Source organism: Aptenodytes forsteri, unplaced genomic scaffold (genome assembly GCF_000699145.1).
Source record: "Aptenodytes forsteri isolate BGI_AS27 unplaced genomic scaffold, ASM69914v1 Scaffold93, whole genome shotgun sequence".
Taxonomy (NCBI): Eukaryota; Metazoa; Chordata; class Aves; order Sphenisciformes; family Spheniscidae; genus Aptenodytes; species Aptenodytes forsteri.
Genome location: NW_008794665.1, coordinates 6806877 through 6815644, shown reverse-complemented (window position 1 = coordinate 6815644; position 8768 = coordinate 6806877). Strand labels below are relative to the sequence as shown.

Below are 8768 nucleotides of genomic sequence, written 5' to 3'. Positions count from 1 at the left end.
GTCTTTCTGTAACTGTTAGAAGGCATACGCAGAGGGTATTTAGGCCATGGGAAATAATATTGGCTTCTGTATTAAAAATTCATCTAGAGCCTGGCGAGATACTAACTGAAGGTCAAGAGGACACATAAGAAGAAAAAAAATATTCATTTCAAGAATGCTACATGAACACCTCAAACACACAACTACTTTAAGCAGTTAAATACAACAGTAACATAGCTGAAATTAATGTTTTCTCATTATATTAAAAACTTAAATTAATTTTCCTTATACTTGGTTGAAAATTACATTTTTCCTATTAAACTATTCCATACCAGTTTAATATAAAACAATGATGCAATAATTCTTCTGCTCTATCACTCAATAAAATTGCCCGTTAACTTATAAATCACAACTCGTATTGAAAAGCTTTAGACACTAGATGGCACTCTTAAAACAATCATTATAGAAGTAAGCTTTAATATAGTAAGAGAAAGAAATTTGAATGTTGCTAAGAAAGGCCAGTATGTTCTTTTATATACGTATATATACACAAAGCACAAGTGACATTGGAACAGCATCAGTCTTTCAAATAACTGTCTAGATTAATAAGGTCTCTGTACAGGTACATGAATATGATGTAATTATTTAAAAAGCAAAAAAGGTTTTCATTTGATATATCTAGATTATTGGATTTTTTTTTTCATGTAGACGTGTACATCAAATTTATTATTTTATATCATCTATCACTAGGCCAAATCAATTGTCCGAAAAGAGGCAGTGGAAGAATAAAATCAAGTCCACCTGACATTAAGTAAAGATCATAATAATGATTGTTATAGTGAAGTACTTTTAAACCATTACATTACATGACTTTGTCCCAAAACAACAGTGGCTCAGCATAATGGTACTGTTGCTTTTCTTTAATTAATACACCTGCCACACAAAGAATAGTACAATACATAATGAAATACCTACTTTCCTAAAAGCTATTTTATTTCAATAAATCTTGACGGCATATAAGTCGAGACAGATTCAATACCGTAAGTACAGCTCTGTGGAAGAAACTATATAGTGAAGGTACTGTTGAGGAGATTAGTCAAGAGTTAGTTTTACCTGCTAAATCCATAGTTACTAGCATTTAAACTCATATCCTTGACTATAGTACTTCTTTCAATATTAAATAGTACCCTCATATGCATTTGGGTTGTTTTTATTTCCCATGGGAACCCCATCTTTTCCAGGCTGCTCTAGCCACTCAGACATACACATTCACCTTAAAAAATCACTTCACCACTGAATTTCTTCTTCTGGTTGACCTTACTGGACATAATCAGCTTTTTTGGCCATTATCATGCTGTATAGAACTGCTAAGTATTTTGGTAAATTCTGAAGAGGTTTCTATTTCCAAAGTATATTATTCTGTAGTTTCCATCTGTTAATCACCTTTTCTTACAAATTATTCTAAATCCATCACTCAGGACTGCACATGTAAAACATTAACCTTTGCACCACACAGGTACTCTCAATAGGTACACCAGCCCTTGCCCATTTTCATCCAGAGTAGCAGCTCTGAAGCACTGTTTCCCCACAGAGGATAATATATCATTAGACTAAAAATAAAAAAGAAATACTTGAAAGATGCCCAAATAGAGGTACTACTTAATCAGGCTACTGATTAAAACTACAAAAATGTCCTGCCATGAAAACTGGCAGATGAAAGGGTGAACACCATCAGTGTAAATTCTCCTCCCATCTGTTGAACAAAATTACTTCTACCCAGTAGCAATGAGTAATAGATAGCAGCCGTCAGTCAGTCCCAGAGACAGTAACTGATTGGAAATAATGACTTGTTGGTTATTGGTCTGCTCTGTATTCAACCCAGTAAATGCCACAGCTGACACTATCCTACTAATCCACCTGTCTCCTTGAAGTCTGAAATTTGACTTGAAATTTGTCTGGTCAAATTCAACTATTCTTATCCTCAGGTATACAACTACCACATAGAGAAGTCACACAAACGAGATAAACCAACACTAGGATCTTGCTGAAGCAGGATAAGCAGATGTTGTCCAGAGCTACCCACTCCATTCTCTTGACAGTGTCAGAAAACAGGAATATGCATGCAGCCCACTTCATTTAGTCCATAGTCTCTCAACTTAAAGTCACTTCCCTCAACCATTTTAGGTAAGGCTCTGGATTTTGCACTGAAGCAGAGGTACGCTCAGGAAAGGTCTGTTCTTCTAAATGCCTTGAAGACAGAACGAGACAGCTGGGCCAGACAGCTTGAGGGTGGTTACTAACTTCATCAAACTCAATGTAATTTTTTGTGAACATACACAGTAATTTATCACTACTCAGCTGCAACACGGTGAACTATACCAGAGAGACTGAATTATTTTTCTGAACCTAAATGAACTTCTACAAAGACAGAAAGAACACAGAAACAGTGACATTCATGATCTACTTACACAGCAGCACTGTGCTCACAATGTAAAATCAGAGTATTTTGCAGAATTGATTGAGAAAAAAATTATTTTGAGGAGGAAGGAAAGGCCAAGACTTTTCTTCCCCCTCAGCCAGAGCAGTAAATTAATGTCATTCAGCATGTAGCCACAACAGTGCCCATATAAAGGACATGGTAGAAATGTGCAACTGTAGGCGACAGGGAGCCCAGGAAATTACCTGTTCTGACAGTGGCTCAGACCTAGATAGCGTTGATTGAGAAAAAAATTATTTTGAGGAGGAAGGAAAGGCCAAGACTTTTCTTCCCCCTCAGCCAGAGCAGTAAATTAATGTCATTCAGCATGTAGCCACAACAGTGCCCATATAAAGGACATGGTAGAAATGTGCAACTGTAGGCGACAGGGAGCCCAGGAAATTACCTGTTCTGACAGTGCCTCAGACCTAGATAGCATCAACTGGTCTTGGTATCACACACTGAATCAGCTTAGTACCCTCCAGTCCCACAACTTGTCAGTTATACTTCTCCACAGAGTCAGTTCAGACTCCAATTTGGCTCCTTCTTGTATTCTCCTTCCTCAGGTGAAGCCACCTCACACAGGCTGGGTAGTGCTTAAAATAATCTGAGATAGCCTATGAGAGGGGTTCTCACTTAAAACTGTCCAGTACAACACAAGTTACCGTACTCAGTGGCTAGCAGTCCTCCACTACCTGCCTGTAATTATCTATTCATGAGCCCAAAAGGACAAAAAAGTTCTCCAGTAACTCTCCACAGAATTGTACAATTCTCCTCCATGAAGCACAAAGAACCAGTGAACAGGTAGGTCTACATAGGTAAGCATAATGCTCAGTATGATTTGAAGTTTAGCTGCTCAAACACAGGTAGCTATATTAAACCCGAAATAAAAACAGAACTTTCATTGCACATTGACAAGAATCTCAGGGCTCTTAGTGAAGTTGCAATATCTGCTGTTGATTTTTCTGATATATAAAAAAGCCATTTCCACATTTTCTTCTAGTTGGATAGGCAGTTGTTTTTAATAAGTTTTCCAAAAGCTAGATTCTCGTTTAGCTAGGTTTTGTGCACACGCTGAAGTTGCATTTATCCCAAAAAGCAAAAAATTTTAAATACCACTCACTCGTAAAACATTCATTAGCTACTCAGATTTTTTTTTTTAAAAAGTACTCATAAAAAATTTTAGAGGGGCATTCTCATATCAAGGTGAGAGGGAGGAGAAGGGTTAAGCTAAGGCAGCTCTTTCGGTTAATTAGACTCTCCCCACATGGGAGAAGGGGAAATCCAAAGATGAAAGTTATGGTCAATATTATGAGAATTTCCTTTTTAAAGAATCACATAAAACAGTGACAGTATCAATACGGTAACAATTAATCATCCCAGTTAGTAATTCTGAACCAAATAAAAACGAACTGTAAATTGCTAATTTCTGAAAAAAGCGCAAGCAACTCATATCTTACACTTAACAGCAGAATAAACTCCAGAGCAGGAGGTAACTCCAGCTCTCACCACAAAAAACACAACTGTCTCATTTCTTTGGTTTTCAGGGAGAGTTAAGAACATTGCACATTTCACAAGATCGGGTCTTAAATCTGAAAATAGGTACTTACGTACACAAATGATTTCCAGACCCTGACAAACCAATCTGTCATTTCATCATTTATATGACAGCGATTCATTTCAGTTCATACAGGCAATCAGATCTCTCTCAACTAAAGGTCCTGATCCTGCAAGCACTCATAGTACCTGACCTGAAGGTGTCTTTGCAATATACTGTCCCATTGTTTTCAAATATAGTCCCAAATTCTTCTCATATAGTATACTACTACTATTTTTCCTACTGAAGTCCCTCTCTCTTCCCAAATTTGCAGTGCTACAACACTGAAATTGCTTTCCCAGAACCATACTCCCTGTTCTGCTACTGATATGGTCAATTTAGATCTGAGTTATTAAACTCACTGTGTGGAGTGGAACAAATTATATTCTTAATTAGGGTCCATTTAGGACAATAATACTTTTCTGTTTCTGCAGCTAACCTTCAAGGGATGAAAAGATGAGCTTCATTTAGCAGGAAAACAGAAGAAATGTTGCACTTAAAGCTCCTGTTTGCATCCTCCAGCTGTTTCTCTCCTCCTTTGCTATGCCTGGCGTGGTGGTCCAGGGACACGTCTCTGTTACAGTTGCCAAAGAACTTGCATCTAAATTCCAAGGAAGCCCAAACAAACATGTTAAATTATGTACCTTTAAATTCGTGATAATTCAGCCTCAAGTATCTAAGTATTTTCAAAACTCTAACTATTGACTTAATGAAGGTTAAGATTCACCTGTCAATTTGCTCAGGTTTGCTCCTCCCTCTCCTTCCAATACTCACACTTAATTCTTCACTTTATTTCACCCAATTGAAAATACAAATTATTAAGATGAAGGTACCATCCTCAAACAAGAGGAGATAAGCTTATTAGCTGATATTTATGCTGGTGATCAACAAGCAATTAACAGTGCTCATGTTAAGACCAGCTACCAAGTGAACACCCTTATGAGCTGAGCAGCAGCAGATGTTTTCCAGAACTCTAAAGGAATGAAGGCCACTGTTTTGGTTTATACTTGGAAGTTACTTTTTGCAAATAGATTGGCTATATGTTGTTTCTAATATCTAATAATCTATATATCTAACATCTACAACATTCTCAGGGAGCAAAGCACTTTTCTTTCTGTCTTCCTCTAAAACAGTCAAACGTTCAAGCGGTTTTCGCTTTTTTAATCCATTTGTATTCCACGTAAGAGATTTCAGAAGGTCAAAAAATAGCAATTAAGTTAATTTTGGTCATAGATAAGTAAGTTGAACAGCCAAATAACATTTTGAATAACGTCAGTCTCTATTAGAGATTCAGTTTCCTTGCAACTACAGAGCTCACAATGCATGGGGTAAACACAGAGGAAATTTTAACATTTTTAGAACTTCCTACAACACCAAGAAGAAGAAAAAAAAAAATGTCCTGAGCTCAACTGCTGAGAAAATCTTTTGTAAATCACCTTTTCCCATTTCCTGACTTGTAAACGCAGATGTCTCTCTCTACCAACTTTAGAAAGCACTGCTAAAAGTTCTCCACCTTTGTTTTTCATAAAACACTTACATAGTGTAATTTCTGAACTCATACAGAACTTTCATATAGACTGTGCAATTGCCAAATAACAGGCCTACCTTGGTAACTTAAGAATTTGTTTTATTCATATTTGAAGTTATAAGATTTAGACTAACCCAGCAGGTTTCTCTTGCTCTTACTCCCCTAGACATCAAAAACCTCTTTGCCACAAAAAAGATCATTCAGTGACTACCTCAAAAGTTTATCTAGGAAATTTTCTTTTTCAGCCTCAGTCAGATAGCGACCAACGTAAAGCCACCTGCTACATTTAAAGGGCCCATATCTTGAATTACAGGGCAACCATTCAAATAGAAAATTTTCCTCTTTCCCCATTCAACATTTGTTTCTAGAATTACTAAGATGAGAGCAGCATTATTAAAATATTGTAACAGAGATTTTAGAGATGGATAAAATGCACATTAGCTGATACGAGAAAAAAGATTTTTGTCCTGGCCACAAGCTCTGCCATATACACAGCTAAACTGCAAGAACTGCATTCACTACCACTGTCAGAAAGCCCACGCGCTGAAGTTTGTCCTAATTCATACTGGCAATTCAACTCTCTATGCATGCCACAGATCCCTGTTGTCTCATGTTTGACTAGGTCACCGTAATATTTCTTCACAACTAGAAGCACTGAATCTTCTTCCTTTACTGCAACCATATACCAAAAACGATTAATCTGGCATGTTGTTAACTAGTATTTCTCCCTTATCTTTTGCCTGAATTTAAATTTTGCTATTCCACTTGTTTAGAGAGAAGTTAGCAATTTCTTAGCAAACTGGAAAAGAATAGGAAATACTAACTATGGGGATGTTTAAAGTTATGTACTTTTCAGACCAGGAGGACAGACTTTTTCAGACTACAAGGTAGAGAGCTAGCAACAGAAAACTCCACTCTGCTTTTTGCATTGAGCTTTTCAACATCAACAGAGTTACTCTAATACTTTAATTCCCACAAAAACTTTAAAAAGTATTTTTAACAAAACGGGCTTCTGTAATGACCGCAACTCATTACCTATTTATTTCATTAGAATAGCAAAGTCTGGATTTATTTATATTGCTAGTTACTGTAAAAACTTTTACATCCCCTCATCACAACAGTAACTGAATGTCTCACAGACCTTCCTCCCAAAAGCCTTGCAAGGTGGAAGTTTCCCGTGTTCCCATTATACATGTGAAAAAGCTGAAGCACGAAGAGAATTTTTAGTTCAGTGTCACACAGAAAGTCTGTCCTAGAACAACCCTAAAAATCAGACATTTTCTTTAAGGGTTTTATTGGTTGGTTGGTTGTGGGGTTTTTTTCAGTCCAGTCTATGAATACAATGTAAAACTACAATCAGGCTAATTTTATTCCCAAGGCTCTCAACAGAAAAGAAACCAAAATAAATCTGTCCAGCAGTTCTGTCTGTAAGTGATTTTACCTATGTTTCCTTATTGTTTCCTGTGAAAAGGTAAGGTCTTCTTGCATCATCACTTCAACTGAACTGTATGCTTTTATACTGCTATATCCCATTTCTCTCCCATCTTTTACTTCAGAGAATTCCTCCTAATATCTTGTCTCTAAGCACAGATGTTTATAGTGTCTTGTTTCCTATATTTTTTTGTTTCTAAGATAGTTGATTTTCTGCACTATTTTGGCTCTGCAGAGTACATCTTCCTTGTGGCTTTATGCACAGCCTTTCATTTGAAAGACTTAATAGCCTACCTCGTTGCCCATTCTCACTTAGGTATTTTCACATAACTACTACCCTTCCATTAAACATGATAAATTTATGAATCCTTTGGCAGCTTACTAAGACAAAAGCAGCCACAGACATATGCAATAAAACAAAACATGGAACACAGAACTAACAAAACCTACAAGACATTATGCTCTTCACTCACAATATTTTTCCTGGCACTTTTTTTCCCTCTAATTAGACTGTAAAATCTGTGGAAAGAGAATTTTTTTTTTTATTCAGGCCTTATTTACAGTAGCCACTGTTGAAAGAGGGAAAGGGAGAAGTGATGAACATCACAGGATTTGCAACTTAAAGACAAGATAAATAATGCTGTATACCTTTGGTATAAAAATCACCCTGGCTATTTAAAAATAATCATCATTAAGTAAGTATAATTTTCACTAACTGTACTGTTTGTTACCATTTTCTTTTCCCTTTCAACATGCATTAAACAACAGTTAAATTAGTTTCACTGAGCCACTGTGTTAACAATGTAATGCAGAAAATTGTTGGTTTAAAAACAAATGTTTCCCAGGAAAATTAAAAAATTAAAACTAAATAAGTACATAAACATCCTCTTCCTTTTAGTTCCTGAAAAAGATCTCAATTATTTGTTGATTACTGCATGGTAAAACAGAACTTTTGTTAAACAGACACATTAACATTTGAGAAACGTTCAACATAAGTCATTTAAAAACATAGTTTTCCTCCAGCAATTATTTAACTTAGTACAAAGTAATATTTGTGCTTTAAGACAGATAACTTTGGAGGTTGGAGTTATATTTCTATCCAGATGATCAATTTGCTGTGTGAGTTTAGGGCCACCAATGCCTCCTCAAGTGAATGCAAAGAGGAGCATACAAGCTTTTCATGAAGAGCTTCAAACCAGAATTTCAGAAGTAAAAGCTGTTAATGGTTCAAGAAAGTAAGACACAGGCTATGAAGAACAGAAGCCAAACTTCAGAAAGACGGGACACTAAAACTCGGTTACTGTAGAACATAATACCACTGAGTTAAAATTCCTTTGCAGACCTACTCCATAAAACCTCCATTCCAAGCTCCTCTCAGAAGTTTGTCAGCCCAGAAAGATCGGACCTGGTAGTCAACACTGAAACCTTTTCTTGATTTCTTTTCTTTTTTCTTTTTTTTCTTCCCAAAAAGCTTAGCCATAAGTCACCAAGTGGCAGATGAACGACACGAAGGCTACAAGCGTCTTTCCCGCCATCAACCATTACTGGTCTTCACCGATAAACACCTCAACTGGGAGCTTCCAGCCAACGCTCCCTCACAAAACAGAGAATGGACGGCAAAGGGGGCAGACGCGGCCGCCCGCAGTCAGGGAGCCCAGGCGAGGAGGAAGCAGAAAACCGGGGCTCCCCAGGGCAGCGCAGAGGGCGTCGAGACCCGCCGCCCTCGTCCGCGGAGGACCCCCGGGGCTGCCGCCTGA

General features: G+C 37.2%; 1 protein-coding gene across 1 annotated transcript in view; it reads right to left on the bottom strand.

The window, feature by feature from the left end:
- GSTCD (glutathione S-transferase C-terminal domain containing) overlaps positions 1 to 4560 on the bottom strand; it is a 79354-nt gene extending 74794 nt beyond the window's left edge. Inside the window, exon 1 of the mRNA XM_009273566.2 lies at positions 4492 to 4560. The gene's annotated coding sequence lies outside the window, so the exon portion shown is untranslated. The remainder of the gene's footprint in view (positions 1 to 4491) is intronic.
- Positions 4561 to 8768: the final 4208 nt, after the last annotated feature.